Below are 17,843 nucleotides of genomic sequence, written 5' to 3'. Positions count from 1 at the left end.
AGAATGGCCCTTTACTCTTCAGAATATTTTGAAAGCATTTTAAATACTGATGTAAGTGAGGGTGCCAAAAACTACTGCTTTCATGCGTAGTGTGACCAATCGTTACCAGTTTTAATTATTTTTTTTTGTCATGGTAACACCAATTTAAGCCTCTAACTCGTTCTCAATGTATGCGAGTGGGAGGCAGATATTTGTGTTGCTCCCGATGCCTGTTCAGTGAAATTAAAATTAATATTTTGGGCTATTCTCCTTTCACTCACGCTTTTCTTATAATTTCGGCTAAATGTTACTTTTTACAATTTAAAATAATAATACTGTTTCTGTGTAAAACCTTTTTAGCTTATCAGTTTTGGTACAGAATTCAATTTACGAATAGTATTTTTTTATATTCAAAAGTGGTATGAGAATTCTGTCAGCCAGTTTTAAGGTCGTGTAATTTTATAGTGTTACTCTTTAAAAAAACTTGAGCTAATGAAAAAAAAGTGTCTGCCTATAATTTACGTAAAATAGTTTAAAAAATGAGGTGGTGAAATTAGCAAAAAAATATTTTTATTTTAATTCATCTAGTGTTAAGTAGTTTTATATAAACATTATTTATTGTACACTGCTCAATCTTATATGTGTTTTATTCTTTTTAAAATAATCGTTTTCATTTTAATACACTGGGGTCTATCCTTAAATTGTTTCTTAAAGGTTTAGTACTGTGTACAATTATATTTATAGGTCTACAAAATCAACAATGTAGATGTAATAAATATAAAAAAGACTTGAAAAGTGGTTTTAATCATGCACCTATTTTTTATTTAATAAAAAAGTATGATGTCAGCTTTTTTGCATTGAGAATAGACCTCTTGGGTATTTTAATTATGTCTTTCTATTCCTTGGCTTTAAGTCTATCATATTACTATACATAATGATCCATAAGCTAATGCGAGAAAGGGATGCGGCTGTAACATGGAGAACAAAATGACTGGCGGAGGTGTCATAACGAAAATTTGGTGTGCGGGTGACGTGGAACGTTACTGTCATCGCCCTTATACGCATTCTTTGGACCCGACCATTTTTTGTAATACCAAAAATCGTGGTCAGATATCAAAAAAACCGAACTCTTCGGCAGTTCGCTTGTAACTGATCATTTTGGTCATGTCCACCGTACCCATTTAACCTAGAAGAAGGCTCCTCCGCTCATCTTTCCTTACTCCGTGGGCTATACGCAATTTATAGCGTCATCCTGTTTTTCGCAATAGTTATTGAATTATTACGGCCCTCGTATGTAAATTGTAGAGATAATTTTTGACTGGCGTAGTATGGTTATTTCAGTTTAACGATTATCAATGGTGAATTATAGTAAGTTCAAGTCAGTCGTGCGCGCGGCCTTATGTGTGGGTAACCCTTGTACATATACAGTGACTTTGTGTGTGTGACAAGAGGTACAGTCGGGTACAATACAGTTATTTAGGGGTTGTATACGGCTGTTTAAAGAAAAACAGTTATTAAGTAATTTAATGTTTATTTTTTTATAATGATTATGAATCGCTACTTGAAAAATCAAATGATGAATTTTTGGATTCGTTACTCTCCAAGGTGAATTATAAATTCTGACTCCATGTCAAAATGTCTATAGTATTCTTCTTTTTTCATTTGTACATTTCGACAAGTATTACCCCATATCCCTTCATCAATTTGACTTAAACGTTCATTTATGAGTTTCATTATTTCCGTCTTATTTTGGTCGATATTATGCGAAGCAATATAATATTTTTTTAAATTCCCCACACATTTTGTTTACATTATTATACTAGATTATACCTCTTTTTACATTCTTAGTCCACACTTTTATTTATTGTCCGCGTACCCCGAGCTAGGAAATATGTAGGTAAGGAGTATTTAATTCATCTTAGATATTTCACCTCATTTTTTTTTTTAATGCTGTCAATGTCAATTTGAAAAGACGTATGAGAAAATAATGAAAAACCATATTTAATAATAATAAAAAGCTTTGAATGTTGTTTCATTTTTTGAAACGCTTTACCTGACTCCTTAATAATTTCTCCGTGAATAACTAGTATTTTCGTAAACGACTGTACCCATAACAAAAAGCGATAAGAACACGTCATCCTCGGATGACGTCACTGTCACACGAATGAAAGTTGTATATGTACAAGCCGACGCACACATAGGGCCGCGCGCAAATCTGAGTTGAACTATCTATAATATGATTTAGATGACATTAGATACAGGCAATAAGCAATTTGTAAACAAATAAAATGATTATCGAAATAGATTTTCTTTTTATTTTTGTTTCTAATTTACGAACCCAAAATACTTGAAGCCAATATTTTCGAAATTTGATCAGCAGAAAACGAGATGAGAACAAATTAATATGAAATTAAAACATAATAGGCAATCCTAGTGTGTCATTTATGTACCTTAATGTTGTGCACACTATTCGCCTAGATCGTCAATCATTGAATTCGGTTACGGCTTAGCTACCAGTCGACATATTGATTAAAAAAGCAGACTAAGTACATCTACCATAGCATCTAAATTACAACTTCCAAACCGTATTATGTACTTACATTATTTTGCATGAAATCTTAACGGGCTTACTCACAGTACCGTCACGTTTTGTCAGCAATAAAAAGCTGCAAAATTGTCGTTGCTTTTACTTTCAAAACAATATGTGTGAGCATCTGTTCCCAGTTTTACGTAAAAACGCGGGAATCGTGGCGTCTAATCAAGTTTGGCCGACATATTGCGTTCTGTTTCGCGCGCTGAATTCATATCAAGGCAACGACTGATATACAGCCTGTGCTTATGTTTTATGCCAACGTTAAACCAGTCACGTCGTTTATAAACTCTGTGCTGAGAATCGTTTGTTTTGTAATATGTTTTACTGATTGTTGCGGTTTTATTCGGAATATAGGCACCTACTTTTGTCAAAGGAAATTCTTTAGTACCTACCTATACAAATAATAAGTCCTTAATTTAAAGCTGGCTGACAATTAGTGCTTTTTGAAGGACGATTTTACAAAGTCTCTATTTTACACTGAAGTACATCTAGGTGTTTGCAGTAGATTTAACGTAAAAATCCCGCAAGTATGCGAAAAAACTGTTTCCTTTACCTAATTCCGTGATAACTTACAGTTTTTACCTTTACGACCTACACGCTCGTAGGCTAATAAAGTAGGCACTTTATTATAGAAGACTTGAGTGTTATATGAGACCGTTTAATAAAATAAAGGCCGTGAAACTTCAAACGTTTTGGGGGTTGCACAAGATCTCATTCATTCTTTATGAGATTTATTTCAGAGTATGTAAGTACCAAATCGGAGTTTTTGCAAAAGGAGGTGTTTATATTACCTCTCTTGGTAATTTGCAGAGGTAGGTCTCCTTATAAAAGTTTTACAAGCGACCCGTGGGGACTGTTTTTCACACCCAGACAAAAATTACGTGTAGCTATAGCCTTCCTCGATCAAAGGGTTATCTAGTACCTAGGGTTTTTGGTTTATCTTGCTGGAATTAGCGTAGGTATTTATAACAAAAAGCTCTTGTACCTACATAATACCTGAATACAAAGTTTTTGGGTTCTGTACTTCAAAAACGTACCTAAAGAATGGAAAAATATGCCTGCGGCCATTTAAAAAGTATTGATTAGGACCGATAAGATTAATCGTCCAATAAAAATATGCCAAAAAAGGGATGAAGCATCCTAAGTAAATAAGCAAGCGTTGACCCATTTAGTTTGAAAAGTGTTAATCTAAAAGGCTCTCAGTTTAGTCCATTAAAGGCGACGGGCGGTCGGCGTCGTCAGCCGATCGCTCAACACCCCATGCTGCAGCAGTAGATAGGATAGTCCTGTTTTAAATCCTTTTAATTATTCTGGAGTAGGTAAAGGCAGATCACATTCTAATAACGTCATGGGGTATTAATTTTGCTTGATAAGTCACATTTCACATTCAGTCATATACAACATGTAACTTAATTAACGCACATCCTGAAATTAGTTTGTTCAGAATCGTTTACTGAATCGATTTATATCATTTTTAATATAGGTATTTTTTTATCCCAAAAATAATTAAAACTACGAAAATTATTGTCATATTAACCTTGTACAGTCAAAACAAATTCAAATAGACCGTAACTCAAAGTAATAAGACTTCGTGTATTGTCGGCTTTTTCCGTAGTTTCGTTATGTTATGTTCGCGCGGCGCGATATTTGCGTGCGTAGTAGTATGACCAAAAAATTCTCCAAGAATTGGTATAACTAATTTAGTAAATAACAATGCATATACATGTTAAATTAAAAATTCAGTGTATGTATTATGGTTATAACATAATATTCTTATTGTTGGTTTGAGGGTGTGCGTTAATTACGTTACATGTTGTATAGATATTATGTATTTCAGTCTATTTTCGTTTTCCACGGTTCCCACCAATGATTTGTTCAAAGATCCACTTTAAAAGATGCGATGGCAGACTCACTCTACAAAATCTGCAAAATGTCCAGTACCTATAAGTTAACCGGTAGGTATTCATATTAAATCCACCGTACTCATGGAACTGAAGATTTTATTTAGCACACTGTTAGGTAAATGCAGAGTCATGCTGCTCGACAGCCTCTGTCTAATAGTAAATCATGGTGCACCTACATCTCAGCGCCGAATTGAGTTAGACGGATTTGTAGCTGGGAACCCTTTTAATGCGTGCTTGCATACCTACATACAAACACATACTATGTTCATAAAAATATATTGCAAGTAAAGCTATATCTACATAGTGGTAAGTAAGAATTTTGGTATTTTTCTTTGTGCCCCGCATAAATCGTAAGAATAAAACGAAAATTACCAATTTTTTATCACGAATTCAATTTACAATTGACGCTTGACAGATTTTCCCAAATCTAAACTAATATCAGTTGTGTTAACCGCGTGAACCAGCTAGTCACATACGATTTAGTAACTAACAGGACGGATATGCAATTAGTATATTCCTATGAAGTTATTGCCGTTAAATTTTTGTCCACCAAAAACATAGTTCATGAAATTCACGATACCTACACTTTCAAAATCCCCTTTTAGATTATCACTTAGGAATATTTCTAGTTCTGAACGTGGTTGAATTATGTCATAAGACAGAATAAGACTAACTGAGCTAAGAGCCATTAGCGTTACTACAACTTTTAATTATGTCTGAAAGTCTGTTTGTATTTAAAAGTGCTAGAGAATCATTAAAATGAGTGCGAATTTAAGAAAATGCTTTTAAGACTAAATTGTAGGATCCTTTCTTTTGAATGTACACTTACTTACCGATTTTTATGTAATAAAGCGCTTTAATTATTATAAAGCACTAAAATATTTTAAGTTAAAATTGCATTGATTTCTGTTTCCGAGGCATATTGTTAGGTAAATATTTAATAATATAAAATACCTATAGTAGGACTTATACCCGCCTACTAAATATACTTACCTATTATTATTGAGGCTACTACTATGGAGGAAAAAATTGTCAAAACCAAATTGAAAACTTCTCCCTACAGTAGGATCAAATTAAGTTATTTACTATACTCTCTCTAGTGTTGACACACATAAGTAAGAAGCGTAGAGAACAAACAAATTGAACTTAGACCGACTTCAAACGTTCTCGACATTCCGAAATATCTTGCTATGGGGCCCTAAAATGTTGCATGCAGATTTAAGTTTGAGACCCCATAATTAATTTATAGGTGATATATATGTGAAAGAAAGTAATCTAAATTGACTGATAAAGATTTTGAAATAATACTTGCAAAAAAAAAAACTATCCAATTTTTTATACAGTTTAAACCAGGACTATCTTTGAAAATGGTTGCAACAATGATTAGGCTCGTGTTACTCTATCGTGCAAGCCTTTAACTATAAATAAAACATACCTCATTAGTTAAAACTGGAACCCACATGAAAACTCACACAAACAAAAATTAGTAAGCACCTAATTGTTTGGTCGCATCTGGCAGAACCAACTAACTAAAGAGCCTACTTATTCAGACGTCCTTTTTGTGAGTAGGCAAACTGCCAGAAACCTGTTGCCATTTTACGTGAATAATGTGTCTACACATTTTTGAGTAAAACAATCTAAATGTCATGAGGCTATTGTTAGAAATATTTGAATAGAAAAAAAATCATCTTATCAGGATTTAAATAACATGCGACAGATTCTATAAGTTATTTTTCTTTCATTCATTCTATAAGTTATTTTGTTTTCTGAGAGTGAAGCATATCTTGGACACCAATGGCTGATAAAAAGGTGAAGGAAAACATCTTGAGGAAACCTGGACAATAGTCTGAAATCACCAACCCGCATTGAGCAAGCGTGGTGATTAATGCTCAATCCTTCTCCTTGTGAGAGGAGGCCGCAGCCCAGCAGTGGGACGATAAAAAGGCAGTAACAGTTTTCTGAGAGTAGATTTCGGTGCAACATTTTAAGTGCCCCAAAATTAATCCGAAGTACATTACGCCTCATAAATACTTGTCAAGTTATTGATTAAGGATAAGCTGGAAATTATTGACATTTTATACGTGAACTGGCTTCCGTCGCCTTCAGTTGTTGATCTTATTCACCTGTATTTTATATACAGGCGGGAAGAATTATTTCCGCTCAAGACACATACATATGCTGCACCGCAAGTTCCTCTGGCGTATATTTTCGCGACTTGTGCAAAGGAAATTAAGTATTTTTCTTTTTATTTGAGTAAATAAAATAATGAAGGTCATGACTGAAAGGAGATTGCTTTAATGTCAATGCAAAATCGGTGGAAGTAAACTGTAAAACTGACATCAAACTACTGTTGTTTGCGATTCAAATGTCGGCCATAAATGTTTCCGCTGTATATACTGATGGATACTTTATGCTTCCACTGACATAACACTTTTCATGTGATTTATAGTCACTTTGAAATTATAAAGGTATACACGATTCGAAGAAGGCTACCCAAAACCTGCAATGTTCGCGGTAAATACTGAGGAGGACAGCAGTAAATGGCAATACTATAATGATGCTCACTATAATACTGGTATGATACATAATGTACCTCCAGTTTATAAGTAGAAAAAGGACCACAAAAATAAACAAAACACTACCTTCTTTCCTATCCTTCAATTAACAAAACAATCCACGTAGTAGTTCGCTTGTTTCTTGTTTCAGACTCAATAACGTGCCTTCCCTCACAGTAGACTGTAGACTGTAGTATACTGTAGACTGTAGACTGTAGTGCTTGAGAAGTAATTCCACTATGCACACCTGCGGCGTCATCTAGATAAATCGTTTTCGGAATCCAACCGTCAGTTCTTGTTCGTGCACTGAAATTGCATGAAGGTGTATTTTTATTTTTTAAATAGGTTTGTTTTGCTTTAGGTATATAACGTTATGTGATTCTTGGGTTGTTGGGAGATTAAGTATGTGCTTTTTTCCACTAACTCGCGGTTTTCTGCAAGCCCTCATTTTGAGGGAATTTAATTAGTGTTCGAGTTTGGAAAAAGTGACGCATAACACGTAGCGACGTATCTTCATCTCTTCAAACAAACTAATTTTTGGCATTTACATTAAAAAAAATATACACTATACTTATCTACGTTTCTTTGACTGTTAGAGGTGTTGTTTCCATAGTCACGTTTCACCATTTATGTTTGAGCTCTTTGTGATAGATATTGCCTCCCAGCACTGTTCTGTCCATTGAGGCATAAATTCAGATTTGGCCTGTATTTTGATATTTTGATTTAGTTCTAAGAATTCCCGGACTGAGGAATGGAAGTCTAAAATAGGGTGAAGTTAAGCTCCTCTGTTTCTAAGTAAGATTTTAAATATTTTGCTGACCTAACTGTGTTAATATTTTTACAGAAACACCTATGTACAAATACTAGAAAATCGATACACCTTCACACACAATCCTACATTTTATACACACACGTAGTTCCTTCAATACGGTACAACAGCATATTTCATAGTAGCGTAAACCTTCCTGAAATGGAACAGAAAAAATATTTTTGGGATCCTAAAGATTTTATGAGAGTACGGGGGATTTAGAGCACGTGCTGCTCCAAGAGCCTGTAAAATTGTTCCTGGTAAGTTTTCCTTTTGTTCGCTCGAAGTGCATCCATTCATTCGGTATTCATTCGTTCGAGTAAGCTTCGTCTATCATTCATCATCTATGCGCTTATGTCACATGAATGGATGGTTTTTAAAAACCTTTTATCTTTTAAAGTCTGTAACTTTTCCTACTACAATATTTTTACCAGGTATTAGTGAAAAGTGACCTGTAAAATAACTTAATATTCAACACAGGAATAACGTTTTCTTCAAAACAATTTATCGTTAAAACAAAAAGGAAACTGCATCACCATTCTAGGAAAAGTACTCGGCGTACTAATTTCATTTTAAATTCACAAAACGCGTTCCTGTCACGGTATTTTAATTTACTTCGAGTTTTATTTGTCACTTAATTAATTTCTTGTGTTTGTGCTCGTAATTTTTATGTAATTGGTTATTTATGAATTAGAGGTTTTCTTAGAAGAAAATGTCCCTTTAAATTAAATCGTAATCTTGGCTTGCTTATATTATTATGTTTACTCCTTGGAATATATTCATAAACAGTGTGATTGTCATCGGAATAAAATTATAAACTCTTAAAAAATATCAGAAGAGCACATTTGCTTTTTGAATCCTATAAGTGCAAAACTGACACTGAAATAGATTTGGCAAACAACAGAATCATGACAACAAAACGGTGTCATTAAAATGTACAAACCGCTCTTAAATTTATCGCTCGTCTGTCGCACCTTAATGCTGCAGAACTGACAGTTTTACTGTGCCAACTGATTTTACACGGTCACTAAAGCTTTCATAAAATATCTATGAAAAGACTGGCATACTGTGACTCAAACTTGAGAATTACGAAGACTCATTCACTTTACTTTCTGAAGAAAACAATTGAATATTGAGAAATTCTAATTTTGAAGTTGATAATGATCATCATTATATCTGTCTATTGCCGTCTACTGTTCAACGTTGGCTTCCCCAATGAGTGTCAACCATCCCAGACAAATGTCAACCAGTCTTGGGCAGTCCATACCCATCCACTGCCAGCCTTCTTCTTCAAATCGTCGGTCTATTATACAGTAGGCGTTCTACAATTTTGCTTGTATGAATCTGAAGTAGATGCTGTACTTTAATTAATTTAGCAGCAATTTAGGACACTAATGCCTAGAATATCACTTCTAAACATAGTTCCTAAACAATTTATTATAAGGTGCACTCGATGCTAGGTTACTAAACTTACTTATAGAATATATTACCTCTTTAGTTACGAACCTACGGAACTCTAAAGAGCATGGTTATAACACACAAAACCACTGTGATTTACAGTTTAATGTGAGCTACCGTTGGATATATCTACCTTCCAATATGTAAGCAGAACTTTTGACAGTCTGAATTTTGTTTTTTAACTCCGAAAATTGTAACTTTTCCTTCAAAGATAAATTGGTATGTATTAGCTTTTTTATATTCTCACGTGAAGTTAAATAAAATGTGTGCATGTGTGTGTATTGGTTTATGTTATGCCTCGTACGTGGGTTGACTGAGATATGAGGTGAGTTAGATAAGGTTGTATAGGGGTCGTGGTCAGTGGACCAAGTGGAACTATGTCTTATTAATATGTAGGAAGAAACACGAATTGGATCTTCGAGTACCTTATATGAGTTTACTGGCTTTGGTCCGGAGTTTTACCGTCATCACGAGGGAACTATTTGCACCCGGATAAAAACACCTATTATGTATCATTGTGTGATTACATTAGTAGCTAACGTCGGAATGGCAAACTTATATGACGAGATCTGTATATAACTTTTTACATAGTTTATGCATTACAAAAATGCACGAAAACATAAAACTTTTGTAGAATGATAAATAAGTTGGCTAACAATTTTCTTAGTTTGCATTCTGTCGACGAAACTTTTCCTATGTGTCTTCATTTTCCTAACCGGGTAGCTCCATTGCACATAGATGTATCTTAGTTATGATCTTAGTATACTAGCTTCTGCCTATGGCTTCGTTTGCGTCGTTCGTGGAACCATTTCATGCACTCGGGTAAAAAGTGTACCCATTGACTCTCTCGATAAGTCGCTATCTAACACTGAAACTAATACCTACATATAAACTTAAAAATTTATGAAATCGTGCCACTAGATTCCTGAGATTAGCACCTTCAATCGTACAAAGACACACTGGCTTTTTGATAGTTTTTTTTGGGAGTTTATTCCATCATTTAATCATAGACTTCGTCATCAAAATAAGGTTTGACCCTTTAATAAAATACTACTCACATAAATCTAAATGCAACAATATCCTTATAAAGTACTGACATATTAAAATGTTCTCTTCAAAATAATTCTTTCCTCCTTTTATGAAACATTTTTCTTTGTGGTATTTTTGACAAATGGCCGCTAAACTATAGCCCCGTTATATTAATTGTATGGTGTGATAGGGAGCGCAACAGATATCTGTTGCTAGCTGGGTGGACAGCTTATGGTAATTTACCCCGAAATTGGGAAGATGCGTCGTGAAAACCGTTTTGGCATCGTTAGGAGTAGTATGGGTAATATTTAGATTCTTATTTTTTAACGTAAAACTTTTTAAATCAGCGTTAATACTAAAATTAGAAACTTATGTTTTTAAATTAGGTATCAAGGGACTACAGAAAAAAAACCAGATGCTATGCGTACAAACTACCTTCTTATATTACAAATCGGTAAGCAAACGAGATAAGAATGCGAAATACAAAACTTCTAATACAAACCCACTTTCTTATTCATAGTATCCATAAAATTACATCGGCGAAGAAAATTACATTATTACGGGATTGTTCACACCAAACGTATTGTCCGCCGCTGACTGTGAGTATACTCACAGTCGGCCTCAGTGTGAACGTCGACTCAATCTGCAGTACGCGTACTCACCAAGCCGACAATAGGCTATAGCGTACGATGCGCTACATGTGTGAACAAAAGAATACGCTCGTGTAGGTTCACACTAGATGCGTACGCTGAGCGGCCGACTATTCTACACATAAAAGAGCTCAGTATTTGAAGTTGCTCGTAGCATCACTGCGCGGCGGTGCGGACGCGGCGGAGCGGCGCTATTCGGCAACTGCGTCCGCGTAGCCAATCCGCGTCCACCGTGCATAGTCGCGTAGTAAAATAATCGGCTACTGAGAGTCAGCTACAACAGACGACGTAACAGCGTATAGTCGGTTCGGTGTGAACGACAATTTCAATATATATGGAAAAGCAATAAACTGCGTAACGCGCGCTCACAGTCAGCGGCGGACAATACGTTTGGTGTGAACGATGCCTACAAGAGGCCACATTGTGTTCATTATTTCTGAAAAGTCATAAGCAAACTTTTACGCAGACTATCGCATGACGCAGCTGGGCAAAATTTTCTCCCCACTCTATTATTCAGACGTTGGCAAGTTATCGGGTAATTTGATTCGCATCTGGCATCCCCAGCGGTCGAGACCCAGTGTCGGGTGAGATTCGCGGCCGGGCACCCGCGTACTACGCCGTAGCGCTACGAACACTACGAGGCTACGAGTTACATTTTTGTGGTACTACGCTGTTTGCAGTGAATGCTCCCGTTTTGCTTTGACATTTTTTTTTTCGATCCAGTGCAGTGAATGAGTTTCAAACGGCTCAGTGTGTATACTTTTTGGTGCATTTTACCTTTTATGGCGATTCTATATCGAGTGTAAAAGTAATTTGGGCTATGTTTTATGTATTTTTTAGTACCGGTACACTTATTTGGTTTTTTATTATCACTTTTGTTGGTGAATAAAATCGTTTTAGCATGACGGAAAATAATGAACTTCATTCATGAATGTGTAATTTTACACACATGAGCGATGGAAAATAATGTACTGAAACAAAAGCTCGCGTGACTTCGAAGTGAATAAATTTCTAGCTTGCACGTAGGTTCTCATAAATTATAATCAAGTCATGCATGGTAATACATGGTAAATCCTTCCCAGGAGCTTCGGATATCCCTTAACTACACAAAAAGCCTTGAATCAAAGGCACAAGATATTCGAGGATAGTAAAAAAGGCGGATATAAAAATTCTATAGCTGCTTGGTGTTCGGTAGAGAAATCTTCCGTCTTATGAGTATCGTAAAAAACGTTTGGGAATAAAACGAATCAAAAACTTTACAAATAACAGCAACCTTTTGTTCAGGGTTTTAAAAAGGGTTTTACAATAATTAAGAGAATGTGTACACTGTAAACAATTAAAATAACTCTTAAACAAATGGTTTTTAAATCGCAACTTAGCGAACAAAGAACCATATCAAAAAATATTTATTTAGTTAATACATTTTACGTAAATAGGTCGTATTTAAAACAAATAAATAACACTTAAACTGAAATCCAACATTTACACATATATTTTAAGACATTCAAGACCTATCCCAACATTGTCTTTTCTACGTTACAAAAATCGTTCTAACTGAACCTATCTGCAGTAATTTGACCCTGACCTGAAATGCAGTCGGTACCTCTGGGCACCCGTCTGGTTATGTTTTAAAACTGGGATATTATTCTTGTCTATCTCGTGTAAGCTTGGTTTGAGAGACTTGCAAGAAGTGGTGTCGAATTTAATACATATATGTAGGGTAGTTTGTGAAAATTGTAGCTGTTGATGTGAAGATTTATATACTCTTTATATGTAGTTTTATGGTAAGTAACTAAAAGGTTTTTATGGTAAGTTCTTTCTTTGATTTAGATATACTAAAGAACTTTAATGCTATGTGGCTTTCTCGTGTCTTTGATTGAGATTTAAAGAAATATGAAGGCTTATCATTTGGACGATTTTTTCCTAATTCTGGTAAATATTCTACTTTTCCATTTAAGTTTTACCTACTCAAAAAACGGATGGTGTTTATTCACCAAAAATATCACAAAGATACTGAAGTTAAACTTACCCAACTACAAATTGATTACCATAATTTTCCTTCTTCAATTTAAATCACATTTTGTAACTACATAATTTCAATCTAATGGTTGTCGACCACGTACGAGCAATTTCCGATGTTTGTCAACCAATCAAAATCACTTTGAACCGTCCAACTAATCAGTTATATCGACATGCAAGTAAAAAATAACTTAATAAACTCAGGAATCATTATTTTATAGAGAGTTCCTCTTTAATAAGCCGGAGGGGCTTCGAGCCGGTCCCTGAGGGCATCATACATAAGCCGTGTACTTAATACTAACTTATAACTTAGTGTTATGTACACGAGTTTCAAGCTAGCTTTTAGTGAGAGACTGTAGACTGTGAATTTTTAATTGACTGATAGTTTGATCAGCTAATTGGTAGGGAGACGAATGGTGCGCTCATTAAAATGGTGGTTGTATCTGGCCGGTAACAGACCGACTAAAAAGTTTTATTGAGATCATGATTAGCGTCATAAACAAAAAAAAACCCTTTTTACAAAGAAATAAAGCCGACTAAAATAATATACCTACCTAAAACCTTCTCCTAAGTTTGTCTCAATCGGTTCAGTTGAACATGAGATAATCGCGCACAAACTAAGACATACATATGTACAGTTCAAACTGAGGACCTCCTTTGTTTTGAAGTCGGTTAAAAATAAGCTGTCAGCCGACTATCGGCCGATATTTTGGTCTGTAGTGTGAAGCTACCTAGCTTTAAAAGGTCATTTGAACATTCAACTTTTGATTAAACTTGTGGTCATGCTTTAGGTCCTAAGAATTAAAGGGTAGGGGATAAAATTTTGATGTGTAGGCGGACTTAAATGTAGGTAGATTTTTAGGATGCTTAGGACAGGCAAATATGATGTAGGTACTTTGTCATAATAGCCTGAGATATTCTACATATTTCTGACATAAGCGCTTAGGTCTATTTTTTGTTGGTTGTCTTTTATGTGACCACGTAAAGTAAGGGCTACACTATGTATTCGAATATTTGTGTGTACTGTTGATGAATTTGCGTTGTAAGGCAAAGTTTAATTATTGAAAGCTTTTCTTACTGCCACTACAAAACTGCTAAAACAGATGCGAATATGTGACAAAGAAAAATATACACTACTAGAAATCTTCACAAAACTACTACTGTATCTAAAAACTTTCCTTTCCAAAAATAGGCTCCGTATAAATTGGACACACGAATTGGATTTACTTGATTCTGACTACCCAGGTGTGTTCTCGCCTTATGAATAAGTAAGGCCCATGGAGAACAAAATGACTAGCTCCTATGGAGAAGCCACAATTTCTTCTAACAAAGAACACCAACTGTTCGGGCGACGAGGAACGTTATTGTTTCCGTTTATACTCCTTGGGACCTGGTAATTTTTGTAGTACCAAAAATCGTTGACAGATTTCTCAAAGAACGCGAAAGCCTGGTTAGTTTACTTGTAACTAATCATTTTGCTCATATCCCCTGTAAGTATGTGACCTATAACAAGGCGCTTGACCTAGCGTTATGGCATCTCCACTCTTTCCTTACTCTGTGTTTAAGACCTACGTAACGCTGACGGAAAAAAGACGGATAGGAATTCTGATTCCGGATTAATCGTTCAATATCCGGAATTTTACGACGCAATCATCTCGCTTATACGTCGCGTAATTCATTTAGTTTTATGAATTCAGGGCGGATATTTTTCATATTATTTTATGTTTTCATGAATTTATGTCATAGATGAGACGTTACGGAGACATGTAAGTATGAGTATAGCTAATATTGGCATTTTAGCTAGTCAATTTTAGTTTGATTGATCGGAGGAAATTAGATAAGTAACTTCTTATAATTATATTTTTTAGTCTATCTTATTGAGGATACATATCATTTGTAAGAGTATTTTAAAAAGCAATTAAGAAATACACTTCAAAGTATACGTTGTCCACAACTATTAATCCGTCATTTTTCTATTACCAGTTTAATAGTGTTATTAAAACTTAAGTTTTTGACACGAGATGTTATTTATTGCTAAAGTTCCATTCGATTGGTGCCGACAAAGTTTTTATCGGTATCGCTTCGAACTTTGTCCACTTCCGAAGAAAAAGGAGTTTTAAAAAGTAAATAGGCACCTGTTTTTTTTTGTTCTTTATTGTATAAGTAAGAAATGGCAAGCGCTTTGAGGTAGGTAGTAAATTTTAAACAGGAGTCTTTGCACTGAAAATTACATGAAGAGGCAGGGGGTCGGCTAATCTGTATCACATACCTAGTTTGAAATTACGATTTATGTATAAAGAGACAATTATTTATTTTTATAGTAAGTGGATTAACAGCTTTGCCAACTAAGTTGTTTTCCTTGTGCTGAAGACAGAATAGCTTTTTATAATAAGGTAAATTCCTGTTCCATTGTTTTACCTCCTTAAGACAAAATAAAATCCTGCTATTGTTAACATATTATTCACATAAAGACCAAAGCAAGCACGCCTTTATGCCATTTCCTACTATCTGACAATCTTAATCATCGCACCTATAGAAACAGATTCACTTCAATCGGGGTACCCTTAATTATAACCACAATATAATTAATAACTAGACATACAACCGCCTCATTATTAGAGATGGAAGCCACGTAAGCGTTAATTGGAACTTGACCAATTAACCTATCTGCGATTAAGGGATAATTACTGAACGTAATCTAATTTGATATTAGATGGTTAAATCGATTCGATGCTATCAGTTGGTTTGCAAAATAGAGACTATTGTTGAAAATTTTGATAAGTGAAATTGGATATGAAAATCTGGTCTCTTATATTTAGTAATCAGACTAGCTTCCCGCCCGCGGTTTCACCCGCGTCCCGAGATAACTGCATCCCGGAGCCGGGTGGTGGCTATCCTATGTCCTTAAATTCTCCTGGCTCTAAACTACCTGCCAATTTTCAGCTAAATCGGTTCAGCCGTTCTTGAGTTATAAGTGGTGTAACTAACACGACTTTCTTTTATATATATAGATGACGGTTTGGGTTTTTTTATAAAAGCTCTCAGTCAGAATGTGCCGGTTGATGAGAATTTCTGGTAAAACAGGCATTTTTCTACAAGTAAAATTAGAAAATATGATTCAGACTATGCTAGTAAGCATATAGTTTTGACATTATGTTATGACATTAGTCAAAAGTAATTATATTATAAAGTTTTAAAACAGACCTTTGATATACGATACAGCAACGCCGAACCTGGATAAGTTTGCACAATTGCACACTTTAAATTTTATCCTGAACTATGTAGTAGTAGCTTGCGATTCCTTTCACAAACTTTTAGTCAGTCGATCCAGTTAGATTTGGAGTTTCAGAGTCGAGTTATTTCTTCAGTGTAATTGACACCTTTAAATATCTCCTAGCTTTATATAAACGTTGAGGTTCCTACCGCATTTTCGACGGTTGGCAAAAAACTGGGATATACGTATTTGGTAAAGATGTTTGCTGTTTCATAATATTCTAGAAGGATATTATCTTATCTTATCTTTTGTCTGAGGAAATATTCTGTTCTATAGGTAAGTAGGTAACGTTCCTCCAAGTTTAAACTATCTAAATAGAAAACTTTATCTAGTTACTTATATCATAAAAGCGTAACGAACAAGCTGAAGTTGCATGTTCATGTATATGTATAAAGATGAAACCTATTTTCATAGTCCTTACTAATATCTATTATTAATGCTAAAGTAAATCTGTCCGGCTTTCACGCCAAAACTAAATATTTAATCGGTTTAAAATTTTCGTATATAGATAAGTAGTCTTGAGTCTTAGAAAGAACTAGGCAACTTTTTATCCATTTGCGGAAAGTAGATCCTTTAGGGCGGAGGTGGAACCAAAGCAAAAAGTGAGTAAGTTTAAGATATGTTTCATTCAACTCGATACGCTACATTTAACCCAAATTGAATGTTCTAAAAACATATTATAAACATATTATTCATTTGTTTTTTAAGACAAAAAGATCCCTAACGAATGAAAAAGTTCTTTGACCCTTGAAAAGGTAGCTTAGTATCAGCAGCGATGCCTTTCAAATCAATTTAAAGACAATGGCTCAATGCCTTCTTAGAAAGTTTCGTGAAATATTGAAAATTTGACGTTTCATACAAAATATTGGTGATCTGTTGATTATTAAACATATCATGTGTACTTGATTCTTTAATATATAGAAGGTTTTTCATTTAAATTAAAACGATGCATGTTTCCAGAACTGAGGTTTAAAATAAATCGATATATTACATGACAAAATAACATTATTAAATTACCTAATTAGTTTTATATTTTCAAACACGAAGCCTATTAGATACTTATGACAAAATTGACACAATTATTTCAATCTATCATCAAACCCCGTAATAGAAGAGGTTGAGTTATGAGTAATAAAAAAAGTAATACGATAGGCGCATGTCAACTACCCATTATTGTCTTATATAGAATTTTATTACTAGTACATTTCCTAAAATTGTTTTAACATTTGTAGTTATTATTATAAATTGATACATACATACAATGATATAAACGACACTAGATGACAACGGCCATAGATACATATATGAGTACAAAAAACAAACATGAACTACTTCGCGCACCCGGATAAGAAGTAGCCTATAAATTCCTCGATAAATAGGCTATCTGACACTGAAAGAATTTTTCAAATCGGTCTATAAGTTCCCGAGTTCAAGCAAACTAGTGCAAAATGGTTGGTGATGAAAATACTTAATTAATCGGTTATCAGGAAACACACATTTTTGGTATAAATACACGTTGCGGTATCTAGTTAATTTTCCAACAAAATGTTGGTTTGCATAATTAATATTCCGTA

The 17,843-nt window shown here is 34.5% G+C and overlaps 1 protein-coding gene across 1 annotated transcript in view; it reads left to right on the top strand.

Moving 5' to 3' along the window:
• Positions 1-11,566: 11,566 nt before the first annotated feature.
• The window catches only part of LOC110372015 (GTP-binding protein Rhes), a 71,159-nt gene continuing 64,882 nt past the window's right edge, over positions 11,567-17,843 (top strand). Inside the window, exon 1 of the mRNA XM_064037007.1 lies at positions 11,567-11,784. The gene's annotated coding sequence lies outside the window, so the exon portion shown is untranslated. The remainder of the gene's footprint in view (positions 11,785-17,843) is intronic.

This window comes from Helicoverpa armigera, chromosome 11 (assembly GCF_030705265.1).
Source record: "Helicoverpa armigera isolate CAAS_96S chromosome 11, ASM3070526v1, whole genome shotgun sequence".
Lineage (NCBI taxonomy): Eukaryota > Metazoa > Arthropoda > Insecta > Lepidoptera > Noctuidae > Helicoverpa > Helicoverpa armigera.
This window is presented reverse-complemented; position numbering and strand designations above follow the sequence as displayed.